This window comes from Salvelinus sp. IW2-2015, linkage group LG6.1, assembly GCF_002910315.2.
Source record: "Salvelinus sp. IW2-2015 linkage group LG6.1, ASM291031v2, whole genome shotgun sequence".
Classification (NCBI taxonomy): domain Eukaryota; kingdom Metazoa; phylum Chordata; class Actinopteri; order Salmoniformes; family Salmonidae; genus Salvelinus; species Salvelinus sp. IW2-2015.
In genome coordinates, this window is record NC_036845.1 from 26,548,541 (window position 1) to 26,560,887 (window position 12,347).

Sequence of the window (12,347 nt, forward strand, 5' to 3'; positions counted from 1 at the left end):
GATCATAGAGCGGTGGCAGTTAGCATAGTGGTTTAGAGTGTTGGGCCAGTAACCGAAAGGTCCCTTGTTCAAATCCAAGAGCCGTCTAGGTGAAAAATCTGTCGATGTGCCCTTGAGCAAGGCACTTAAGTCTAATTGCTCTGGATAAGATTGCCTACTAAAATGTAATGTGAAATGTAGAACCAAGTCCTCGTCTGTCTGGTAAACCTGAACACAGGTAAGAAAGTAAAAGCTTCCCAAATGGCCCCTCGTCTAATTAATTGAATCAATAAGCAAATGATAACTGCGAGAAACGTAGGAGCTCAAGGTGCTTAATGTGTTCCCCACGTTGAGTGGTTAAAGCCATGAAAAATAGAAACCGTCACCAGCAACACACTTTTTAGCATATTACGGCCACCACCACAATGAATTGCCCTTTTACATGTTTAAGATTTACATGTTTAAGTGGAATTAAGCCCCCTCTTTAGCAGGGCTCTACGCTAATCATTTTTTACAAGGAGCACGTGTGCGCCTAAGTTAAAAAATGTAGGTGCACACAGAGAAATTTAGGAGCACAATAAAAAATATTTGAGATATTAAAGCTAGAATCCTTAATTCTTCTAGGCGAATTGGTTGTTCCTAAATTAGAATTCCAGGTCGCGCAGCAAAATATTTAGGCGCATATGCAAGTAAAATGGTCGCACTGTAGAGCCCTGTTTAGTGTCTGCCTAGGCTCTTCTCTTCATGATGCAGCTGTCAGAATGGCTACTCGTGAAGGCCAATGACACATTTCAAAGGGCTTCATAATCATTAGGGGAGATGGTAGGAGATTGTAAAGTACTGTAAAGGGGCCATCCTGACCATACCACGGCAGGGACTAACGCTGGAGCCTGTTTCTACTCAGAGATCTGCACATTAGTACCCTGTAAAGGTGCTACAGATCTGGTCACCAACGTAACAGCATACAGATGTAGGATCTTAATTCAACCAGTTTCTCACAGCAGGAAAATTATCCTACAGCAAATGGAAATGTGAATTATTGTGTGGATTATAATTATTGGACATTTTTGTAGGGGTTGATACATTTTTTGTTATTGCAAATCAAGTCTGAAATGTTCAAGTGGAAAGTACAACTTTAGAAGCCTTTTTATACCTTGAATACGCTACGAAATTTCCTGCAAGAACTGGGTGATCAAATTAAGATCCTACATCTGTATGTCCACCCAGCAGCGAATGTGAATCTGGGCCAGGCAAGTGTAATAGGCCTTAGGGGACAAGGACCACTTTCTTAGCATTTCAATTAGCTCCCTCAGGAGGGCTCCTACTGTAGCCAGTAGCCTAGTCTCGGTGTAGGAGGAGGAAAGGGAGACATAGGATCTGCCTACTGCACCGCACGACTCCACTCTGCCATAGTGTCCTTGATGCCGGGTAGGGACGGACCGGTGTGCTGCGCTGTCAATGTGCCCTTCATGGCTTGTGTTGTGCGTATCAGCAGATTTGGGCAGACAGGCAGGAGGAAAGGTGTGGCCGTCCGTGGGGGTTTAACACCGCGTCGGTCGCTTAGCGCCAATCCCTGTACCTATGGCAGYCAGAGAAGTGGCTGCCCGTCTGTCTGTTATTTTCCTACAGCACACCTCCCTTGATACCGGCAGACACACTGGCAGTGACACAGAAACAGACACAGCACCCTGCTACCAGAGCTGAGGGAGAGGGATAGATGAAGAGACAGAGAGAGAGACGAAGAGGGAGAGCAGGGAGTTGTGAAAAGCACCAAACGTGATGTATTTTACAATGCTGCCGGGCTTGGAGGGAGAGGGAAAGAGGGGCTGCTAAAGGAGTGGAGACATTTTTTTTTTGCTTAGAAACCACACGTCTTTCTCTCTCCCTCCTACCTCTTTCTGTGTCCTGCTCTCTCTTGCTCACTCACGCCTGCCCCTTCCCCTCTTTCCCTCTACCTCTTTCTGTCTCCTGCTATCTCTGACTCACTCGCGCCTGCCCCTTCCCCTCTCCGGTTCTCTCCCTCTCACTCTCTCACACTTTGAGTTCTCACTGCAGTCACGTGTGTGTGTGTGTGTGTTTTTGCGGTGCGCGTGCGTGGGTCGGCTAAGGATAGCAGCGTCTGCTAGGCTCCTTTTTCTCTGCTGCTGAAATGAAAGCAGCTGAATAGACCAGCTCGGTTAGCGACAGTGAAAAGATGTAAAGTCAGGCGGGGGAGTGACGGACCAACCAGCAAACCAACCACTGTTTCACCACTACAGCTCCTATCCTCCTCCTCCTCTGACAGACAGACACAGCTCATTCGGCTAATGAGAGGAGCGGCGATGGAGAACATGTGTGAACTATCAGTCAGCAGGCAGACGGACACTTTCTCCATCTGGCTCAAAGGGAGGGGCAGGGGGCTAAAGAGAAAGGTGTGACTGCACTGAGCATGCCTGTACTGACTTCAAGTTTAATCTATTCTACCTCTATTCTTTCTCATTACTCAATGTTTATTTGAACTAGGCTCCTATTTAGTGCAACAAGGCTTAACCTATAAAAACAGTCTGGTAGATGGTAGATAAGAAAATGTGTATAATAAGTTACATATTCTCTTCATGTGTAATAAGTTACATATTCTCTTCATGTGTAATAAGTTACATATTCTCTTCATGTGTCACACAGGTGCTCTTTGGGGGGTTATTACTGTATTTGTCTCCTAGCAATGCTTTTGTTTAGGCATCCCTAGGCTAGGGTTGATTTCACCATGGAATTAATGCCTGAGTGAAAGTCCGTCAGAGGAAGAATGGGTCAAGGTGTAGCCTAGTCTCAACAGCTTAGCTGGATGTGTCTGACAGACATCTTTAGTGGCACTACTACCACCGCCCTCCCTCACGACTGGCTGCCAAGCAAGTTCAAGCTTCACAATCAAAGCATATTAGACCATTTTTGCGGAAGGCAAGACGCCCATTGCGTCGCCCCCTCGCACCCTGATTTCCATAGAAGTCGTTGGCTGTGAAAGGGTGTCCATTCCTTGTGTATTTAAAAAAAAAACTTTTCTTATCATCAACCCAGGTCCATGATAAATGATTAAGGGAGAAGGTGCCTGATGTTTTCTCTGCTTACACCCACTGCGGTGAATACGAGGTCTTTGTAGTATTCTTCTCTCCGTTTGAAAGGACCAAGTCTATCCATCAAACTTCAGCACTTGTGAAAGGYGCTTTTATTGGACTGGCCGTGCAGGGAACAACACGGCACACATGGATTGTGCCAGGGCTCGGTACTCTTTGAGCTTTGTCTCGGTCTGCATGCTCTCTAGACGGATCGAGGTATATTCACTGTTCTCAGTCCAGTGAATATGGCCTAATGTGGACAGGCTCATAAGAGAGAGAGGGTGCAGGCTACTACCGGGTAGCTTAGCTCTTAGTGTAGGTTTACTGTGTTCAGTAGGGAAAGGGGATCCTCTCCATTTAGAAATGAGTCAGGCCAAGGTGAGGCGGTGCACTGTGTGGAATACGACACGGCGGCCGACTCCCCCGCCGCCCGTCGTCTCCTCATGAGTTTCAGATGCTCAAATATCTCTGGGGGKGGGGGGGGGGGGGGGGGGGTCTCTGTTTCCACCCATCTGTGCTAGAGTCCGGATATTTAGCACCCCAAAGGTCTGACCTTTTGGAGAGGCAAGGTGCTGAGAGACACCACAGGGATGAGATGGGACTGGCACATTGTATTCCCACCACCCCATGCCTCTGAGGTGAAATAGCAGGTACAGAAGCAAGCAGCAGGTTGACCATCGTCACATGAGTTCAGAATGACTTCCATGGGTGCTCCAATCACATTCAGAATTACAGTTGCTCAGTTGTCACAGGTCTCCAGGGAGTAAACCCGTTTTTTATTGTTAAATTGTGTTGAAAATACATCTGCAATGTTGTCCTCTAGGAAAATACCATCATATTCCACACGTAGTACTCTGAATGCACTGAATTATAAAAAGAGAAGGATTTGTCTTGGTCACCTGCCAAGAAGAGAATTCATCACAATTTCTCAGAAAATGCAATTCATTTGGTTGGAACGCATGTGCCTTTGAAATGGCATGTCTAAGAGTACACACATAATCTACACTAAAAGACTATCAGATCAGACCCCTTGCTTCACAAAGCTCATTAGTCTGTTAGCTTTATGACACACGTGCGGTTCACAGGAGCTACTTTTTGGGGGGCATCCAACTGTGCTCTAATAGGCCTACATACAGCCGGTTGATTGATGAATGGATTAGTCCATAGACCAATCAGATATGATCCTATTCCTACACTCTGGAAAGTAATGCCAGACGACTGGAACAGGGGCTCCCATTCACGGCTTAGCTCACCTTGGTGAGGCATTTGTGTGCAGTACATTTCATACAGGAGATGTATCCTGCTGTTTAAAAGGAATGGAATGTGTACATGGATTTTAGATGGCTGGAAGGACCTGATTAGCCCTTTCCCTCCGTTAAGGGGGTCCCTGATGGGGAATGTGCCATTTCACCCAGAGGGACCTGGTCGTTAGCGGGGTACATCATCGGGGTACAGCCAGGTCAACTCTCCCGCCCACTAATCCCCCTGCCTCAACCCCCCCTGCTCTGCCGGTCCGCAGTCACGACCTTCTGTCCCTTCCCTCTGTCTCGGTGCAGTGCTCAGCACGTGTTAAGCTGGTGCAACGTCTTTAACATGACAGCCCGCTCTACCATAGACAGGAAGAAAACTGAAGTGGAAAAGAAATCTTGCCCTGCAGTAATTACCGCTAAAGACCTTAACTGTTGGGCTTAGCCTGGAAGATTCATTAGGGGCCAAAAACAGGTTGCCTGATAACCTCCTCTGAGTTGAGTGCTAGGCTAAATCGTAGCCATGCCTAGCTAGCCTAGCAGTGTTTCCGCTGCGCCGCGTCACAGAAAAATCATTGCCACCACGCCGAAAGAAGATGGTACATGAGGCGCCCTTTGAAGATGCTGAAACAGTCCACATTTACTTTTCCTCTGCACACAAAACGAGTGATGAATAGAAAAAGCTGATAAACTCATAGTAGAATAATCTATTTACCTAGGCGACTTGTTGTTGTGTGTTCTGTGCGAGAGAATTATTCCTCTCGAGGCGCATTCAAGTTACAAGTGCCATACGGAGGGGATTCCCAGAATCTAATATAGGCTTCAAAAATAGGCTACATTTATTTAGAAGGCTACTCAAACTTTTACCAGCCGCACCGGTTTACACTTTATATGTCCTGTGTGTGGTCTAATGAACGAAAGCCTGAATTAATATGATAGTTAACTGAGTTATTGAAAACGGCGCACAAGCCCACCGCCGGCAAACCCCCCCCCCCCCCCCCCACACACACACACTTCTACAATGCTTCCAGAGGAAACAATATTAAGTTTAGGCTATAACTGAGTTCAGTTAGTACAGTGTCTTCCTGTCTACCATTTCCCAAGGCCAACGGCTCTGTGCTTTAAATAATACATACCTGTCAGTATCTCTCTGTTATTTCAGACCTAGTCATAATTTTAAAAAGAAGACAGTTCAACAGCCTTAGGCATAGGAGGGAGGCAGTGATAATAGGCGGATCCGCAGTAAACAAAGCCAGTTGTTGTTAAGAAGCATTATGAAGGTACTTACTACTGGATATCAGCCCCCTAATGGCTGCAGTAAGAAGGAAGGCTAGCAGATGGCAGAGCCTTCTGTTTGACCATTAGATGGGATGAGTCACCCCCAACTTCCAAAGCTCACCTGGCCAAGAATCCATGTGCAGCAGTGTCCTATAGACCTCTTTCTCACCCAACGACCGCTTCTTCCTCAAGGGCAGCGTGGAAAAATGCTGAATCATAGGAAACACCTCACGTTGATGCAGGTTCATTCTGAAGACTATAGGCTATGCTAGGCAGGCTGAGGAGGAACTGAGAGAGTAGATTTCAGAGCAGATATCTGAGGGGTTATGATGTTTGCCTTCTTATTGTGTCTCGTTTATGTAGAACCGATTACCATACCGTCTGCATCTGTTTGAAAAGCAGATTTACAGAGTGTGAAGCTTGTCCTATGGGTCTGTGAAGGGGCAAACTGCCGGTTTGGGAGGTTGGAACCTACTGTCACTGAAATAACACGCTTGGAGCAGCTGGCAGCAAATCAAAATACAATTTTATTGGTCACATATACATATTTTGCAGGAKGTTATCACAGGTGCAGCGAAATGCTTATGTTTCAGTGCAGTTATACCAAACAGTGCAAAACAATACACACAAATACAAAAAAAATCTAATGAAGGAATATCAGAACGAGCAATGTCATGGTCAATGTCAGCAGCAGTGTGAATTTTGAGGTTCACGGTGACCACTTTAGCACTGCCAGGCATTTTATTATCTACAGTCAGTCGGATTTCCTTTATTAGGTTGTATTTAATGCCAGAGAGCACTTTTGGTCATGAGGATGTTGGATCAAAATGTGTTTGCGTCAATCCAACTCTATTTATGTCATGGGGTCAAGTATTTTGGAGCGTCAAAGTCATTTCTTAAGAGGTTGAAAACTGAGGGCCATACTTACTGTGTTGTCAGTGAACATGGTTAGCTTGGTCACCTTACATAATTGTGGAACTGATACTGTAGGGTCATACTGTTTAGCCCTATTGGTCATACAGGGTCATATAGCCCTAGGGCTTAAACAAAGAAAGGTCTTCGGACATCTCCTGACAAGGTTGGAGGTTTTAGCTGACAGCTGTTGGAGGTTTTTACAGTGTCTCAGTGTTTCTACAGCCAAATGGTCTGCTCGGAGTAGACCGCCGACCGCCAGCGATGTGTGCGAGACTAGAACAGCTGTGTCTCAGCGCTGTCCTTTCAACCTTTGAATTCCAGCGGCAAAGATCAGCGCGGCTCTTCAGTCCATTCTTGGGTTTCAAAACAAACCCCGTTCGTTCTCACAGGGCACCCCAAAATAGAGGAGCAGATATTTTCTACCTCGATTTCTTGGCCACTATCAAACAGTAGACGGGGAAACCTGAGAAGATTTATGCCGGTGGCCGTGACACTCTGCACGACTTTGGTTTTAGTGCCATACCTCCCACCCTCTTTACCCTTCTTCCCTTCCTCCCCCTAGTCTAACTGTTCCCATACCCATAATGCAACGCTTTGGATGACTGCATTTGGGAAGCGCGGGTCAAGTGAAGCCATTCATAATTTTTTCCCATTCTGGTGCATCAGTACATTTTCCTGACGGACATCCCGAAAGCAAGAGGGCAAAAATATATTTCCATATTTAAACTGAGAGACATATGCAGCAGGCCAGGGTTGCTATGGGACAGTCCAGAGGAGAAGAATGTTCACTCCCATTAAAAGCGAGACACAGACGACAGGGCCCCTGAAAAAGCGTGACTCGCTTTGATCTGTGTGCCATGCGCTCTGCACCATTACATGGTTATATAGATGTTGTGAAACAGACATCTCGCCTCTATGTTTAAGTGGATATGAATTACAATTCATATTCCTATTCCTTCCCATGCTCTTCATGCCCTGATTGCAGATTGCTGCTGCCTGTACATCACTCCTCAACAGCCTGAGACATGGCTCACAGAGCATAGCTCAAGGACACAGCAGTCTGGCTGGCCCCATCGCCCTGAAGATGAATTGCCCTCGCAGCTCATTGGGGAATGGTCACCTGAGAAAGCCTAGTGATATCCCTAACAGTGTCTGCTGCTGCCCTGTTGCGCAGGCAAGACTGGAGAACTCAGCCGAGGAAAAAGCATTTTTTGATTTGATTACAGAACAAGCCGTCTTCACTGATCAGCTATCAGGCAGTCGCTGACTGCTGCATTTGAATTAGATGGAGCTGGACACCAGCCAGATTTCCCCYTGCGTCGTGATACGTCTGCTCCGCAGTCTCCGATATGTGAGGGGACCAGGGCCAAGCTCGTTTCCTGTCTTTTTCCTTTCCCTCCCTCTCTCTTCCTCCCGCCCTCTCAGGCTGGCCTCTCCCTCATCCTCCCCTCTGTTTGTTATGCTGCATTATGTTAATCCAGTCAGTGGAAGGAATTTGCTACCTGCCCAACTGGCCGTCACTGATGAAGCGCCCTAATAAAACTAGTATGCTCCTGATTTGTCACACACCATACTCCGTCATCATAATTGAATGGCTGCTTTGCCCATAAATCAGGGTTAGAGTAGAGATGTGTATGATGAAGGATGTAGCGACCAAGTCATTAAGATTCCCTACTGTGATAGCTAGCCTAGCGGCATGATATCTGCCTGGTTACGCTGAGCCCAGTGCTGGCTTGGTCCAACATAAACCCCCCCTCCATCGCCTCTTCAGGTAATAATTGTGCTGTGTTAGGTTGTGTTAAGAACATAACATGTGACACGGAGTAGCCTGCCAGCAAACTTACACAAGGTGTTGAAATTTGAGAAGCGTGCGTCTCATTCTTCCACTGCAATGGGATATGGCCTCGGAAGTTCAGAAGTGCTGACTACCCCTCTATATCTCTTGCAGATCCTTCATCTCTTCCAACATTTGGTAACCAGCTCTATCTCTCACCCCATACCATCTCTTCCCCCCACCCAGTCTTCCCCCACTCAGGCAGTCAGTTAATGGCAGGCGTGCATGACCTTTTGGGTAATTGAAGTCTGGGTTGTCGTTTTAGCATCATATCACTAACAAACGTTCAGCTGATTAGCAGCAGGGATTCAGAAATGAACACGTGTCTGTGGTAAGCAAAGCAATAGACTAGCTAGCTGTTTGTGTTTCTATCTGGGAATACAAATAAGAATACATTTTGGGTGATCATTAGCTCTCATTGCTAATGCTGCAATGCCCATTTGTCTCAGCCAGCCTGTCTCTCTCTACTCCCCTGGTCGCTCCAGTCTCCATCTCATTACCCTGTTGGATGGGCTGGCTGCTCCCAGGCTGGCGCTGCAGACAGCCCCGACAGCACTTGACAAAGCTCCGCTCTCATAGGATGGGAATGGAGTCCTCCAGTAGAAAGCMATCAAAAATGTATATCAAGACAGGATGGCACGCTTTCCCTTCTCTCATCCCTCTCGCAGTATTTCTTTTAAACGCCGTCAGTCTTATTTTGACCACATCTGAGCACTGCTTCAAGGGTTGACATGCAGTTGATAGTGGAAGAAGATTTTGGCTTGCCTGGCTATCCAGCTCCATCCAAACGCTACGCCACGCCCACAGACGTTAGTTTCTTCTCCGCAACGAGTCTGGATCTGAGTACCTTCTTGATCCTTCACCGAATGTGAACACGTTCGGGGCCGTCTGATTGGTCCAGAAACCAATGGCTTTGGCCAGAGCCAGAACACACATGGTAACGCGGTGGTTTGAAAACTCGTCATTGGCTTTGATACTCTGATTGGTTAGAGACGATCCAACCGCTGATTACTTTATTTTGTACAACGTGCCTTGTGCCCCTCGTCACCACGAACAAATTCAATGATGGCAGTGTCAGACTAAAGTGTTTAGCAAACGATGTCTAGATTTTGGCATGTTTAAAAAAGGTACATGTACGATTTCACAGCCTATATGACATACAGTACATATATCATTGTGGCATCTATCTGTATTTTGACATCTTAAGTTTAGATACTCATGATGGCGTCACTTAATTTGCCTTTTAATAATTGATGATCAGATTTGAATAACATGTTCTCCCAGTGTTACTGAATCATGTTACCTCCCCAGGAGGACCTCAGGCTCCAAGTTGCACTTCACCAAGTCGGTCATTGCAGTTATTCTCCCTGTATCCTCACATACTGCTTATTAGAATAGGAGGGCGAGTGTCTGCAGCAACGGTATCTCTTTCTGCAGTGGTCGGCCTTTGTGCCTCTACAGGCAGTGTAATTAATCAGGACGCATCACCGTCGCCAGAGAGGAGAGGAGTAGAGAGGCGGGGGGGATTCAGGGTCAATGCCGGGGGATTGGTGGTGGAGTTCTGCAGTTCTGAAGGAGTGTAAGCTGGTCCAGTATAGTAGTCAGTGTAGGATCAGAGTCAGAACAGGTGAGTGTAGGAAGGTTTCTCAGAATGAGCTGTCTCTAAAACCAACGCGAGGAAAGATGCCAGTTATGATGTAAGAAGGGAAGTTGTCAGTCATCTGATTCTACGCAAAATGGAGATTTAGCCTAGGCTATGATATTTGCATAGTCTGTACCTAATGTAAATTACAAGGGCTTGACATACAGACAGTGTAGTTGCACAATGTAAATATAAACACATTCCTGTCCAGTCGTCACATACGAACTGCAATTTTCAGACGGACGAAGAGACTTGTCAACCCTTGTGATCTCTTGGCCTGCCCTTACTGATAAGGTCCTTCGCCATTMTCTCCAATCTCGTTAAGGATTTACAAACAGGGCCTTAAGGGCCCTAGATTACCAAGTGATGTCAGTTAAAAATAATGTGACCGAAATAATTGCTGTCACGCCTCGGATGACACGTGACAGGAAAGTCTCAGCGACCAGAGGTTTGTGTAGTAGAGAGAGTGAACGTGTCAATCTGTTACTACAGTGGAGCTCGTTTTCAATAAGCCTATACTACACCTGTACACCATCCTATTCTGTCTGGCATGGTTGGTTCCTATCGAGCGCACACAATGTGATTGACACATTACCTGTAGTAACAAAGTAGTGTTTTTTTGAGTAGGGGTTGGTTTAATCAGCAGGCGCTAATTGATAATGACGTTATTGAAAAGAACATCAGATACACTGATTTACAGGTGATGAATCACTAGTGTTGCAACTAGCCTGTAGTACGAACTGTCCCTGGAAACAACTTGATCTGCAAGCACCAGATATTTGACTCTGTTAGGAAGAGTTACTATAGTAACTGTATTCTTGTTCCTCTTCAACCCCCGTCTTAAACTGGTAACCTATTGTCCATTCCTTTCTAATGCAAAGATCTCCCCCTGAATGAACTGGTAGACTATCCTTATTCTAAGCACTGAATCCGCTTTCCAATCAGATCCCATTACTGTCCTACCTAGGGGAGAGAGATTGTGTGCCTGAGAGCCCAGTGCTTTTCTCCCTCCATCCCTCCTCCATCTCAGCATCGCCCACCTCTTCCCCCGCACCGTGGACGTCCTTGACGCGCACTTGATACGCGCCTCATCCAGGACCACTCAGATTTAGTTTGACTACTAATCTGACAACAGTTAAATGGGATTCAAAAGGGGTGTGGCTACTGCACTGTTTGGTGACTGCTGAGGGCACCCAAGGAACACAAGGGTCCCGTAATAACTTCTCTAGGACAGAGCACAGCTAATATTGGGTCATCTGTCAGAATCGGCCTTCGATCGTCATCAGCCCTTCTTCACACCAGCCGGTGGCTGATTTAGTCCAGATTTAGTGTCGTCGTGGGCGTGTGTTCCTGTCTGGATAGAGAACAGATTACAGTATGTTACTGTCAGAGTGTGACTGTCAGTGAGGGGTTGGATAGAGGTTAGGTGAGCGTAAAGGATCTATTCTACAAGAGTAAGCAGTGGCCAGAGGAAGGGCCCCCAATCCAAACACTGCTATTGTTCTAATTCACGTTAAATCTCGACAATCCCTAGAAAATAAACAGGGGTTAGGAAGGTTTCCAAGACAATAACCCCCAGTTCTGCATCGTGAACAAACACAACAAACCACAAAACAATAGACAGTTTGGAGTGGCACCACCACAATGGATATATTACCCAACTATACTGCCAACTGTATTGTTTAGCAAGATGGACTCAACTCAATACATGCTCACCTCCCAAATACAATAGGCCTTTCTTATTTTTCCTGGATGCTTCTCCTTGGGTCGTCAAACAGGAGCTCAGTAAGATGCATATCTAATTACAGCAATCGTCCTGTTGCTTCATGGGAGATAAAAGGTGCGCTGAAAGTGAGCCAATGTCTGATGGGACCGAGAGGGGCACTCAGGCACTCCATTTTAAGCCATAAGGACACTGTACCCAGGCTAAACAAAGTAATAAACTGCTTACTGGACCTGTAAGGAAGACATACGTATCAATCGCACTGAATGATGGCCATGACAGGAACAATCAGTAATTGAGTGTATAGTACAAGGCTCTCCCAGATCCCACTTTAACTGACCTACTTCTTCTACTAACCGACTGTTTGCGGTTAATGAAAATGGTTAGAGAGGAGACATCCTTCTTTCAGAGAGGCTTCTCATGAGGAACAAATCTAATAGCCCCCACTCACAAGTCACAACTCAAGCAGGACAAGTGCTTGCCAATTTGGAGTTTCATAAATCAAAAGCCTCTCTCTCTCTCTCGTCAATATTCAGTTAGTCCGTCTGTTTCTAGAGATGGGTCATATTAGTCACGTTAGGCTAGCTGTCGGGGGTCAGGGGAAACTAACAGGACGCACATTGACCTTTGACCTCACAGC